The sequence below is a fragment of the Narcine bancroftii genome, chromosome 6, assembly GCF_036971445.1.
Source record: "Narcine bancroftii isolate sNarBan1 chromosome 6, sNarBan1.hap1, whole genome shotgun sequence".
Taxonomy (NCBI): Eukaryota; Metazoa; Chordata; class Chondrichthyes; order Torpediniformes; family Narcinidae; genus Narcine; species Narcine bancroftii.
This window is the reverse complement of record NC_091474.1, coordinates 58,844,407-58,859,226: the sequence shown is the minus strand read 5'-3', so window position 1 is coordinate 58,859,226 and position 14,820 is coordinate 58,844,407.

Sequence of the window (14,820 nt, the reverse complement as noted above, 5' to 3'; positions counted from 1 at the left end):
CCCCAACTCTGATTCCCCGCCTCTGATTCACCAGCTCTGTTTCCCCACCTCTGATTCCCCGCCTCTGTTTCCCCATATCTAATTCCCCGCCTCTGATTCCCAAACTCTGATTCCCCGCCTCTGATTCCCCAGCTCTGATTCCCCGCCTCTGATTCCCCACATCTGATTCCCTGCCTCTGATTCCCTCCCTCCGATTCCCTGCCTCTGATTCCCAACCTCTGATTCCCCATCAGTGAATCCCCATATCTGATTCCCTGCCTCCGATTCCCCGCCTCTGATTCCCTGCCTCTGATTCCCCGCCTCTGATTCCCCAGCTCTGATTCCCCGCCTCTGAATCCCCAATTCTGATTCCCTGCCTCTGATTCCCCAGCTCTGATTCCCCGCCTCTGATTCCCCAGCTCTGATTCCCTGCCTCTGATTTCCCGCCTGTGATTCCCCATCTCTGATTCACAACCTCTGATTCCCCACCTCTGATTCACCATATCTGATTCCCCGCCTCTGTTTGCCCGCCTCTAATTCCCCGCCTCTGTTTCCCCATATCTGATTCCCCGCCTCTGATTCCCCAACTCTGATTCCCTGCCTCTGATTCCCCAGCTCTGATTCCCCGCCTCTGATTCCCCGCCTCTGATTCACCGCCTCTGATTCCCCACCTCTGATTCCCCGTATCTGATTCCCCACCTCTGATTCACCATATCTGATTCCCCGCCTCTGATTCCCCAACTCTGATTCCCCGTCTCTGATTCCCCAGCTCTGATTCCCCGCCTCTGATTCCCGGCATCCGATTCCCTGCCTCTGATTCACCGCCTCTGATTCCCCATCTCTGATTCCCCGCCTCTGATTCCCCGTGTCTGATTCCCTGCCTCTGATTCCCCGTATCTGATTCCCCGCCTCTGATTCCCTGCCACTGATTCCCCGCCCCTGATTCCCCACCTCTGATTCCTCATATCTGATTCCCCAACTCTGATTCCCCGCCTCTGATTCCCAGCTCTGATTCCCCGTGTTTGATTCCCAGCCTTTGATTCCCCATCTCTGATTCCCCGCCTCTGATTCCCCGGCCTCTGATTCCCGGCCTCTCATTCCCCGCCCCTGATTCCCCACCTCTGATTCCTCATATCTGATTCCCCGCCTCTCTTTCCGCGCCTCTGATTCCCCGCCTCTGATTCCCCATATCTGTTTCCCCGCCTCTGATTCCCCATCTCTGATTCCCCGCCTCTGATTCACCAGCTCTGTTTCCCCACCTCTGATTCCCCGCCTCTGTTTCCCCATATCTAATTCCCCGCCTCTGATTCCCAAACTCTGATTCCCCGCCTCTGATTCCCCAGCTCTGATTCCCCGCCTCTGATTCCCCACATCTGATTCCCTGCCTCTGATTCCCTGCCTCCGATTCCCTGCCTCTGATTCCCAACCTCTGATTCCACACCTCTGAATCCCCATATCTGATTCCCTGCCTCTGACTCCCCGCCTCTGATTCCCTGCCTCTGATTCCCCGCCTCTGATTCCCCAGCTCTGATTCCCCGCCTCTGAATCCCCAACTCTGATTCCCTGCCTCTGATTCCCCAGCTCTGATTCCCCGCCTCTGATTCCCCAGCTCTGATTCCCTGCCTCTGATTTCCCGCCTGTGATTCCCCATCTCTGATTCACAACCTCTGATTCCCCACCTCTGATTCACCATATCTGATTCCCCGCCTCTGTTTGCCCGCCTCTAATTCCCCGCCTCTGTTTCCCCATATCTGATTCCCCGCCTCTGAATCCCCAACTCTGATTCCCGGCCTCTGATTCCCCAGCTCTGATTCCCCGCCTCTGATTCCCCGCCTCTGATTCACCGCCTCTGATTCCCCACCTCTGATTCCCCGTATGTGATTCCCCACCTCTGATTCCCCATATCTGATACCCCGCCTCTGTTTCTGCGCCTCTGATTCCCCGCCTCTGATTCCCCAGCTCTGATTCCCCGCCTCTGATTCCCCACATCTGATTCCCTGCCTCTGATTCCCTGCCTCCGATTCCCTGCCTCTGATTCCCAACCTCTGATTCCCCACCTCTGAATCCCCATATCTGATTCCCTGCCTCTGATTCCCCGCCTCTGATTCCCTGCCTCTGATTCCCCGCCTCTGATTCCCCAGCTCTGATTCCCCGCCTCTGAATCCCCAACTCTGATTCCCTGCCTCTGATTCCCCAGCTCTGATTCCCCGCCTCTGATTCCCCATATCTGATTTCCCGCCTATCTTTCCGCGCCTCTGATTCCCCGCCTCTGATTCCCCATATCTGATTACCCGCCTCTGATTCCCCAACTCTGACTCCCCGCCTCTGATTCCCCAGCTCTGTTTCCCCGCCTCTGATTCCCCGCCTCTGTTTCCCCATATCTAATTCCCCGCCTCTGATTCCCAAACTCTGATTCCCCGCCTCTGATACCCCAGCTCTGATTCCCTGCCTCTGATTCACCGTGTTTGATTCCCTGCCTCTGATTCCCCACCTCTGATTCCCCATCTCTGATTCACTTCCTTTCATTCGCCACCTCTGATTCCCCATATCAGATTCCCCGCCTCTGTTTCCCCGCCTCTGATTCACCGCCTCTGTTTCCCCATATCTGATTCCCCGCCTCTGATTCCCCAACTCTGATTCCCCGCCTCTGATTCCCCAGCTCTGATTCCCCGCCTCTGATTCCCCGCCTCTGAATCCCCGTGTCTGATACCCAGTCTCTGATACCCCGCCCCGGATTCCCCACCTCTGATTCCCCATATCTGATTCCCCGCCTCTCTTTCCGCGCCTCTGATTCCCCGCCTCTGATTCCCCATATCTGATTCCCCGCCTCTGATTCCCCAACTCTGATTCCCCGCCTCTGATTCACCAGCTCTGTTTCCCCACCTCTGATTCCCCGCCTCTGTTTCCCCATATCTAATTCCCCGCCTCTGATTCCCAAACTCTGATTCCCCGCCTCTGATTCCCCAGCTCTGATTCCCCGCCTCTGATTCCCCACATCTGATTCCCTGCCTCTGATTCCCTGCCTCCGATTCCCTGCCTCTGATTCCCAACCTCTGATTCCCCACCTCTGAATCCCCATATCTGATTCCCTGCCTCTGATTCCCCGCCTCTGATTCCCTGCCTCTGATTCCCCGCCTCTGATTCCCCAGCTCTGATTCCCCGCCTCTGAATCCCCAACTCTGATTCCCTGCCTCTGATTTCCCGCCTGTGATTCCCCATCTCTGATTCACAACCTCTGATTCCCCACCTCTGATTCACCATATCTGATTCCCCGCCTCTGTTTGCCCGCCTCTAATTCCCCGCCTCTGTTTCCCCATATCTGATTCCCCGCCTCTGAATCCCCAACTCTGATTCCCGGCCTCTGATTCCCCAGCTCTGATTCCCCGCCTCTGATTCCCCGCCTCTGATTCACCGCCTCTGATTCCCCACCTCTGATTCCCCGTATCTGATTCCCCACCTCTGATTCCCCATATCTGATACCCCGCCTCTGTTTCTGCGCCTCTGATTCCCCGCCTCTGATTCCCCAGCTCTGATTCCCCGCCTCTGATTCCCCACATCTGATTCCCTGCCTCTGATTCCCTGCCTCCGATTCCCTGCCTCTGATTCCCAACCTCTGATTCCCCACCTCTGAATCCCCATATCTGATTCCCTGCCTCTGATTCCCCGCCTCTGATTCCCTGCCTCTGATTCCCCGCCTCTGATTCCCCAGCTCTGATTCCCCACCTCTGAATCCCCAACTCTGATTCCCTGCCTCTGATTCCCCAGCTCTGATTTCCCGCCTCTGATTCCCCATATCTGATTTCCCGCCTATCTTTCCGCGCCTCTGATTCCCCGCCTCTGATTCCCCATATCTGATTACCCGCCTCTGATTCCCCAACTCTGACTCCCCGCCTCTGATTCCCCAGCTCTGTTTCCCCGCCTCTGATTCCCCGCCTCTGTTTCCCCATATCTAATTCCCCGCCTCTGATTCCCAAACTCTGATTCCCCGCCTCTGATACCCCAGCTCTGATTCCCTGCCTCTGATTCACCGTGTTTGATTCCCTGCCTCTGATTCCCCACCTCTGATTCCCCATCTCTGATTCACTTCCTTTCATTCGCCACCTCTGATTCCCCATATCAGATTCCCGCCTCTGTTTCCCCGCCTCTGATTCACCGCCTCTGTTTCCCCATATCTGATTCCCCGCCTCTGATTCCCCAACTCTGATTCCCCGCCTCTGATTCCCCAGCTCTGATTCCCCGCCTCTGATTCCCCGCCTCTGAATCCCCGTGTCTGATACCCAGTCTCTGATACCCCGCCCCGGATTCCCCACCTCTGATTCCCCATATCTGATTCCCCGCCTCTCTTTCCGCGCCTCTGATTCCCCGCCTCTGATTCCCCATATCTGATTCCCCGCCTCTGATTCCCCAACTCTGATTCCCCGCCTCTGATTCACCAGCTCTGTTTCCCCACCTCTGATTCCCCGCCTCTGTTTCCCCATATCTAATTCCCCGCCTCTGATTCCCAAACTCTGATTCCCCGCCTCTGATTCCCCAGCTCTGATTCCCCGCCTCTGATTCCCCACATCTGATTCCCTGCCTCTGATTCCCTGCCTCCGATTCCCTGCCTCTGATTCCCAACCTCTGATTCCCCACCTCTGAATCCCCATATCTGATTCCCTGCCTCTGATTCCCCGCCTCTGATTCCCTGCCTCTGATTCCCCGCCTCTGATTCCCCAGCTCTGATTCCCCGCCTCTGAATCCCCAACTCTGATTCCCTGCCTCTGATTCCCCAGCTCTGATTCCCCGCCTCTGATTCCCCAGCTCTGATTCCCTGCCTCTGATTTCCCGCCTGTGATTCCCCATCTCTGATTCACAACCTCTGATTCCCCACCTCTGATTCACCATATCTGATTCCCCGCCTCTGTTTGCCCGCCTCTAATTCCCCGCCTCTGTTTCCCCATATCTGATTCCCCGCCTCTGAATCCCCAACTCTGATTCCCTGCCTCTGATTCCCCAGCTCTGATTCCCCGCCTCTGATTCCCCGCCTCTGATTCACCGCCTCTGATTCCCCGCCTCTGATTCCCCATCTATGATTCCCGGCCTCTGATTCCCGGCCACTGATTCCCAGCCTCTCATTCCCGGCCTCTGATTCCCGGCCTCTCATTCCCCGCCTCTGGTTCCCCGCCTCTGATTCGCTGCCTCTGATTCCCCATCTCTGATTCCGCACATCTTATTCCCTGCCTCTGATTTCCCGCCTTTGACTCCCCGCCTCTGATTCCCTGCCTCTGTTTCCCAACCTCTGATTCCCCACCTCTGATTCCACATATCTGATTCCCCACCTCTGTTTCCCTGCCTCTGATTCCCCACCTTTGTTTCCCCATATCTGATTCCCCGCCTCTGATTCCCCAACTCTGATTCCCCGCCTCTGATTCCCCAGCTCTGATTCCCCACCTCTGATTCCCCGTGTTTTATTCCCTGCCTCTGATTCCCCGCCTCTGATTCCCCATCTCTGATTCACCGCCTTTCATTCGCCACCTCTGATTCCCCATATCAGATTCCCCACCTCTGTTTCCCCGCCTCTGATTCCCCGCCTCTGTTTCCCCATATCTGATTCCCCACCTCTGATTCCCCATATCTGATGCCCCGCCTCTCTTTCCGCGCCTCTGATTCCCCGCCTCTGATTCCCCATATCTGATTCCCCGCCTCTGATTCCCCAACTCTGATTCCCTGCCTCTGATTCCCCAGCTCTGATTCCCTGCCTCTGATTCCCCAGCTCTGATTCCCTGCCTCTGATTCCCCAGCTCTGATTCCCTGCCTCTGATTTCCCGCCTGTGATTCCCCATCTCTGATTCACAACCTCTGATTCCCCACCTCTGATTCACCATATCTGATTCCCCGCCTCTGTTTGCCCGCCTCTAATTCCCCGCCTCTGTTTCCCCATATCTGATTCCCCGCCTCTGAATCCCCAACTCTGATTCCCTGCCTCTGATTCCCCAGCTCTGATTACCCGCCTCTGATTCCCCGCCTTTGATTCACAGCCTCTGATTCCCCGTGTCTGATTTCCAGCCTCTGATTCCCCGCCTCTGATTCCCCATCTCTGATTCACCGCCTCTGATTCCCCACCTCTGATTCGCCGTATCTGATTCCCCACCTATGTTTTTCCGCCTCTGATTCCCCGCCTCTGATTCCCCATCTCTGATTCCTGGACTCTGATTCCCCACCTCTGATTCCCCATATCTGATGCCCCGCCTCTCTTTCCGCGCCTCTGATTCCCCGCCTCTGATTCCCCATATCTGATTCCCCGCCTCTGATTCCCCAACTCTGATTCCCCGCCTCTGATTCCCTGCCTCTGATTCCCAACCTCTGATTCCCCACCTCTGAGTCCCCATATCTGATTCCCCGCCTCTCTTTCCCTGCCTCTGATTCCCCGCCTCTGATTCCCAGGCTCTGATTCCCAGCCTCTGATTCCCTGCGTCTGATTCCCTGCCTCTGATTCCCCGCCTCTGATTCCCCATCTCTGATTCCCCGCCTCTGAATCCCCGTGTCTGATACCCAGCCTCTGATACCCCGCCCCTGATTCCCCACCTCTGATTCCCCATATCTGATACCCCGCCTCTGTTTCTGCGCCTCTGATTCCCCGCCTCTGATTACCCGCCTCTGTTTCACCATATTTGATTCCCCGCCTCTGATTCCCAAACTCTGATTCCCCGCCTCTGATTCCCCAGCTCTGATTCCCCGTGTTTGATTCCCCGCCTCTGATTCCCCATCTCTGATTCCCGGCCTCTATTTCCCGGCCTCTGATTCCCGGCCTCTCATTCCCGGCCTCTGATTCCCCGCCTCTGATTCCCCGCCTCTGATTCACCGCCTCTGATTCCCCACCTCTGATTCCCCGTATCTGATTCCCCACCTCTGATTCCCCATATCTGATACCCCGCCTCTGTTTCTGCGCCTCTGATTCCCCGCCTCTGATTCCCCGCCTCTGATTCCCCATCTATGATTCCCGGCCTCTGATTCCCGGCCACTGATTCCCAGCCTCTCATTCCCGGCCTCTGATTCCCGGCCTCTCATTCCCCGCCTCTGGTTCCCCGCCTCTGATTCGCTGCCTCTGATTCCCCATCTCTGATTCCGCACATCTTATTCCCTGCCTCTGATTTCCCGCCTTTGACTCCCCGCCTCTGATTCCCTGCCTCTGTTTCCCAACCTCTGATTCCCCACCTCTGATTCCCCATATCTGATTCCCCGCCTCTGATTCCCCAACTCTGATTCCCCGCCTCTGATTCCCCAGCTCTGATTCCCCACCTCTGATTCCCCGTGTTTGATTCCCTGCCTCTGATTCCCCACCTCTGTTTCCCTGCCTCTGATTCCCCACCTTTGTTTCCCCATATCTGATTCCCCGCCTCTGATTCCCCAACTCTGATTCCCCGCCTCTGATTCCCCATCTCTGATTCCCCGCCTCTGATTCACCAGCTCTGTTTCCCCACCTCTGATTCCCCGCCTCTGTTTCCCCATATCTAATTCCCCGCCTCTGATTCCCAAACTCTGATTCCCCGCCTCTGATTCCCCAGCTCTGATTCCCCGCCTCTGATTCCCCACATCTGATTCCCTGCCTCTGATTCCCTGCCTCCGATTCCCTGCCTCTGATTCCCAACCTCTGATTCCCCACCTCTGAATCCCCATATCTGATTCCCTGCCTCTGACTCCCCGCCTCTGATTCCCTGCCTCTGATTCCCCGCCTCTGATTCCCCAGCTCTGATTCCCCGCCTCTGAATCCCCAACTCTGATTCCCTGCCTCTGATTCCCCAGCTCTGATTCCCCGCCTCTGATTCCCCAGCTCTGATTCCCTGCCTCTGATTTCCCGCCTGTGATTCCCCATCTCTGATTCACAACCTCTGATTCCCCACCTCTGATTCACCATATCTGATTCCCCGCCTCTGTTTGCCCGCCTCTAATTCCCCGCCTCTGTTTCCCCATATCTGATTCCCCGCCTCTGAATCCCCAACTCTGATTCCCGGCCTCTGATTCCCCAGCTCTGATTCCCCGCCTCTGATTCCCCGCCTCTGATTCACCGCCTCTGATTCCCCACCTCTGATTCCCCGTATCTGATTCCCCACCTCTGATTCCCCATATCTGATACCCCGCCTCTGTTTCTGCGCCTCTGATTCCCCGCCTCTGATTCCCCAGCTCTGATTCCCCGCCTCTGATTCCCCACATCTGATTCCCTGCCTCTGATTCCCTGCCTCCGATTCCCTGCCTCTGATTCCCAACCTCTGATTCCCCACCTCTGAATCCCCATATCTGATTCCCTGCCTCTGATTCCCCGCCTCTGATTCCCTGCCTCAGATTCCCCGCCTCTGATTCCCCAGCTCTGATTCCCTGCCTCTGAATCCCCAACTCTGATTCCCTGCCTCTGATTCCCCAGCTCTGATTCCCCGCCTCTGATTCCCCATATCTGATTTCCCGCCTATCTTTCCGCGACTCTGATTCCCCGCCTCTGATTCCCCATATCTGATTACCCGCCTCTGATTCCCCAACTCTGACTCCCCGCCTCTGATTCCCCAGCTCTGTTTCCCCGCCTCTGATTCCCCGCCTCTGTTTCCCCATATCTAATTCCCCGCCTCTGATTCCCAAACTCTGATTCCCCGCCTCTGATACCCCAGCTCTGATTCCCTGCCTCTGATTCACCGTGTTTGATTCCATGCCTCTGATTCCCCACCTCTGATTCCCCATCTCTGATTCACTTCCTTTCATTCGCCACCTCTGATTCCCCATATCAGATACCCCGCCTCTGTTTCCCCGCCTCTGATTCTCCGCCTCTGTTTCCCCATATCTGATTCCCCGCCTCTGATTCCCCAACTCTGATTCCCCGCCTCTGATTCCCCAGCTCTGATTCCCCGCCTCTGATTCCCCGCCTCTGAATCCCCGTGTCTGATACCCAGTCTCTGATACCCCGCCCCGGATTCCCCACCTCTGATTCCCCATATCTGATTCCCCGCCTCTCTTTCCGCGCCTCTGATTCCCCGCCTCTGATTCCCCATATCTGATTCCCCGCCTCTGATTCCCCAACTCTGATTCCCCGCCTCTGATTCACCAGCTCTGTTTCCCCACCTCTGATTCCCCGCCTCTGTTTCCCCATATCTAATTCCCCGCCTCTGATTCCCAAACTCTGATTCCCCGCCTCTGATTCCCCAGCTCTGATTCCCCGCCTCTGATTCCCCACATCTGATTCCCTGCCTCTGATTCCCTCCCTCCGATTCCCTGCCTCTGATTCCCAACCTCTGATTCCCCACCTCTGAATCCCCATATCTGATTCCCTGCCTCTGATTCTCCGCCTCTGATTCCCTGCCTCTGATTCCCCACCTCTGATTCCCCAGCTCTGATTCCCCGCCTCTGAATCCCCAACTCTGATTCCCTGCCTCTGATTCCCCAGCTCTGATTCCCCGCCTCTGATTCCCCAGCTCTGATTCCCTGCCTCTGATTTCCCGCCTGTGATTCCCCATCTCTGATTCACAACCTCTGATTCCCCAACTCTGATTCACCATATCTGATTCCCCGCCTCTGTTTGCCCGCCTCTAATTCCCCGCCTCTGTTTCCCCATATCTGATTCCCCGCCTCTGATTCCCCAACTCTGATTCCCTGCCTCTGATTCCCCAGCTCTGATTCCCCGCCTCTGATTCCCCGCCTCTGATTCACCGCCTCTGATTCCCCACCTCTGATTCCCCGTATCTGATTCCCCACCTCTGATTCCCCATATCTGATACCCCGCCTCTGTTTCTGCGCCTCTGATTCCCCGCCTCTGATTCCCCGCCTCTGATTCCCCATCTATGATTCCCGGCCTCTGATTCCCGGCCACTGATTCCCAGCCTCTCTTTCCCGGCCTCTGATTCCCGGCCTCTCATTCCCCGCCTCTGGTTCCCCGCCTCTGATTCGCTGCCTCTGATTCCCCATCTCTGATTCCGCACATCTTATTCCATGCCTCTGATTTCCCGCCTTTGACTCCCCGCCTCTGATTCCCTGCCTCTGTTTCCCAACCTCTGATTCCCCACCTCTGATTCCCCATATCTGATTCCCCACCTCTGTTTCCCTGCCTCTGATTCCCCACCTTTGTTTCCCCATATCTGATTCCCCGCCTCTGATTCCCCAACTCTGATTCCCCGCCTCTGATTCCCCAGCTCTGATTCCCCACCTCTGATTCCCCGTGTTTGATTCCCTGCCTCTGATTCCCCGCCTCTGATTCCCCATCTCTGATTCACCGCCTTTCATTCGCCACCTCTGATTCCCCATATCAGATTCCCCTCCTCTGTTTCCCCGCCTCTGATTCCCCGCCTCTGTTTCCCCATATCTGATTCCCCACCTCTGATTCCCCATATCTGATGCCCCGCCTCTCTTTCCGCGCCTCTGATTCCCCGCCTCTGATTCCCCGCCTCTGATTCCCCGCCTCTGATTCCCCAACTCTGATTCCCTGCCTCTGATTCCCCAGCTCTGATTCCCTGCCTCTGATTCCCCAGCTCTGATTCCCTGCCTCTGATTTCCCGCCTGTGATTCCCCATCTCTGATTCACAACCTCTGATTCCCCACCTCTGATTCACCATATCTGATTCCCCGCCTCTGTTTGCCCGCCTCTAATTCCCCGCCTCTGTTTCCCCATATCTGATTCCCCGCCTCTGAATCCCCAACTCTGATTCCCTGCCTCTGATTCCCCAGCTCTGATTACCCGCCTCTGATTCCCCGCCTTTGATTCACAGCCTCTGATTCCCAGTGTCTGATTTCCAGCCTCTGATTCCCCGCCTCTGATTCCCCATCTCTGATTCACCGCCTCTGATTCCCCACCTCTGATTCGCCGTATCTGATTCCCCACCTATGTTTTTCCGCCTCTGATTCCCCGCCTCTGATTCCCCATCTCTGATTCCTGGACTCTGATTCCCCACCTCTGATTCCCCATCTCTGATTCCGCACATCCGAAACCCTGCCTCTGATTCCCCGCCTCTGATTCCCCGCCTCTGATTCCCTGCCTCTGATTCCTAACCTCTGATTCCCCACCTCTGAGTCCCCATATCTGATTCCCCGCCTCTCTTTCCCTGCCTCTGATTCCCCGCCTCTGATTCCCAGGCTCTGATTCCCAGCCTCTGATTCCCCGCGTCTGATTCCCTGCCTCTGATTCCCCGCCTCTGATTCCCCATCTCTGATTCCCCGCCTCTGAATCCCCGTGTCTGATACCCAGCCTCTGATACCCCGCCCCTGATTCCCCACCTCTGATTCCCCATATCTGATACCCCGCCTCTGTTTCTGCGCCTCTGATTCCCCGCCTCTGATTCCCCGCCTCTGTTTCACCATATTTGATTCCCCGCCTCTGATTCCCCAACTCTGATTCCCCGCCTCTGATTCCCCAGCTCTGATTCCCCGTGTTTGATTCCCCGCCTCTGATTCCCCATCTCTGATTCCCGGCCTCTATTTCCCGGCCTCTGATTCCCGGCCTCTCATTCCCGGCCTCTGATTCCCCGCCTCTGATTCCCCGCCTCTGATTCACCGCCTCTGATTCCCCACCTCTGATTCCCCGTATCTGATTCCCCACCTCTGATTCCCCATATCTGATACCCCGCCTCTGTTTCTGCGCCTCTGATTCCCCATATCTGATTTCCCGCCTATCTTTCCGCGCCTCTGATTCCCCGCCTCTGATTTCCCATATCTGATTACCCGCCTCTGATTCCCCAACTCTGACTCCCCGCCTCTGATTCCCCAGCTCTGTTTCCCCGCCTCTGATTCCCCGCCTCTGTTTCCCCATATCTAATTCCCCGCCTCTGATTCCCAAACTCTGATTCCCCGCCTCTGATACCCCAGCTCTGATTCCCTGCCTCTGATTCACCGTGTTTGATTCCCTGCCTCTGATTCCTCACCTCTGATTCCCCATCTCTGATTCACTTCCTTTCATTCGCCACCTCTGATTCCCCATATCAGATACCCCGCCTCTGTTTCCCCGCCTCTGATTCCCCGCCTCTGTTTCCCCATATCTGATTCCCCGCCTCTGATTCCCCAACTCTGATTCCCCGCCTCTGATTCCCCAGCTCTGATTCCCCGCCTCTGATTCCCCGCCTCTGAATCCCCGTGTCTGATACCCAGTCTCTGATACCCCGCCCCGGATTCCCCACCTCTGATTCCCCATATCTGATTCCCCGCCTCTCTTTCCGCGCCTCTGATTCCCCGCCTCTGATTCCCCATATCTGATTCCCCGCCTCTGATTCCCCAACTCTGATTCCCCGCCTCTGATTCACCAGCTCTGTTTCCCCACCTCTGATTCACCGCCTCTGTTTCCCCATATCTAATTCCCCGCCTCTGATTCCCAAACTCTGATTCCCCGCCTCTGATTCCCCAGCTCTGATTCCCCGCCTCCGATTCCCCACATCTGATTCCCTGCCTCTGATTCCCTCCCTCCGATTCCCTGCCTCTGATTCCCAACCTCTGATTCCCCACCTCTGAATCCCCATATCTGATTCCCTGCCTCTGATTCCCCGCCTCTGATTCCCTGCCTCTGATTCCCCGCCTCTGATTCCCCAGCTCTGATTCCCCGCCTCTGAATCCCCAACTCTGATTCCCTGCCTCTGATTCCCCAGCTCTGATTCCCCGCCTCTGATTCCCCAGCTCTGATTCCCTGCCTCTGATTTCCCGCCTGTGATTCCCCATCTCTGATTCACAACCTCTGATTCCCCACCTCTGATTCACCATATCTGATTCCCCGCCTCTGTTTGCCCGCCTCTAATTCCCCGCCTCTGTTTCCCCATATCTGATTCCCCGCCTCTGATTCCCCAACTCTGATTCCCTGCCTCTGATTCCCCAGCTCTGATTCCCCGCCTCTGATTCCCCGCCTCTGATTCACCGCCTCTGATTCCCCACCTCTGATTCCCCGTATCTGATTCCCCACCTCTGATTCCCCATATCTGATACCCCGCCTCTGTTTCTGCGCCTCTGATTCCCCGCCTCTGATTCCCCGCCTCTGATTCCCCATCTATGATTCCCGGCCTCTGATTCCCGGCCACTGATTCCCAGCCTCTCATTCCCGGCCTCTGATTCCCGGCCTCTCATTCCCCGCCTCTGGTTCCCCGCCTCTGATTCGCTGCCTCTGATTCCCCATCTCTGATTCTGCACATCTTATTCCCTGCCTCTGATTTCCCGCCTTTGACTCCCCGCCTCTGATTCCCTGCCTCTGTTTCCCAACCTCTGATTCCCCACCTCTGATTCCCCATATCTGATTCCCCACCTCTGTTTCCCTGCCTCTGATTCCCCACCTTTGTTTCCCCATATCTGATTCCCCGCCTCTGATTCCCCAACTCTGATTCCCCGCCTCTGATTCCCCAGCTCTGATTCCCCACCTCTGATTCCCCGTGTTTGATTCCCTGCCTCTGATTCCCCGCCTCTGATTCCCCATCTCTGATTCACCGCCTTTCATTCGCCACCTCTGATTCCCCATATCAGATTCCCCACCTCTGTTTCCCCGCCTCTGATTCCCCGCCTCTGTTTCCCCATATCTGATTCCCCACCTCTGATTCCCCATATCTGATGCCCCGCCTCTCTTTCCGCGCCTCTGATTCCCCGCCTCTGATTCCCCATATCTGATTCCCCGCCTCTGATTCCCCAACTCTGATTCCCTGCCTCTGATTCCCCAGCTCTGATTCCCTGCCTCTGATTCCCCAGCTCTGATTCCCTGCCTCTGATTTCGCGCCTGTGATTCCCCATCTCTGATTCACAACCTCTGATTCCCCACCTCTGATTCACCATATCTGATTCCCCGCCTCTGTTTGCCCGCCTCTAATTCCCCGCCTCTGTTTCCCCATATCTGATTCCCCGCCTCTGAATCCCCAACTCTGATTCCCTGCCTCTGATTCCCCAGCTCTGATTACCCGCCTCTGATTCCCCGCCTTTGATTCACAGCCTCTGATTCCCCGTGTCTGATTTCCAGCCTCTGATTCCCCGCCTCTGATTCCCCATCTCTGATTCACCGCCTCTGATTCCCCACCTCTGATTCGCCGTATCTGATTCCCCACCTATGTTTTTCCGCCTCTGATTCCCCGCCTCTGATTCCCCATCTCTGATTCCTGGACTCTGATTCCCCACCTCTGATTCCCCATCTCTGATTCCGCACATCCGAAACCCTGCCTCTGATTCCCCGCCTCTGATTCCCCGCCTCTGATTCCCTGCCTCTGATTCCTAACCTCTGATTCCCCACCTCTGAGTCCCCATATCTGATTCCCCGCCTCTCTTTCCCTGCCTCTGATTCCCCGCCTCTGATTCCCAGGCTCTGATTCCCAGCCTCTGATTCCCCGCGTCTGATTCCCTGCCTCTGATTCCCCGCCTCTGATTCCCCATCTCTGATTCCCCGCCTCTGAATCCCCGTGTCTGATACCCAGCCTCTGATACCCCGCCCCTGATTCCCCACCTCTGATTCCCCATATCTGATACCCCGCCTCTGTTTCTGCGCCTCTGATTCCCCGCCTCTGATTCCCCGCCTCTGTTTCACCATATTTGATTCCCCGCCTCTGATTCCCCAACTCTGATTCCCCGCCTCTGATTCCCCAGCTCTGATTCCCCGTGTTTGATTCCCCGCCTCTGATTCCCCATCTCTGATTCCCGGCCTCTATTTCCCGGCCTCTGATTCCCGGCCTCTCATTCCCGGCCTCTGATTCCCCGCCTCTGATTCCCCGCCTCTGATTCACCGCCTCTGATTCCCCACCTCTGATTCCCCGTATCTGATTCCCCACCTCTGATTCCCCATATCTGATACCCCGCCTCTGTTTCTGCGCCTCTGATTCCCCGCCTCTGATTCCCCGCCTCTGATTCCCCATCTATGATTCCCGGCCTCTGATTCCCGGCCAC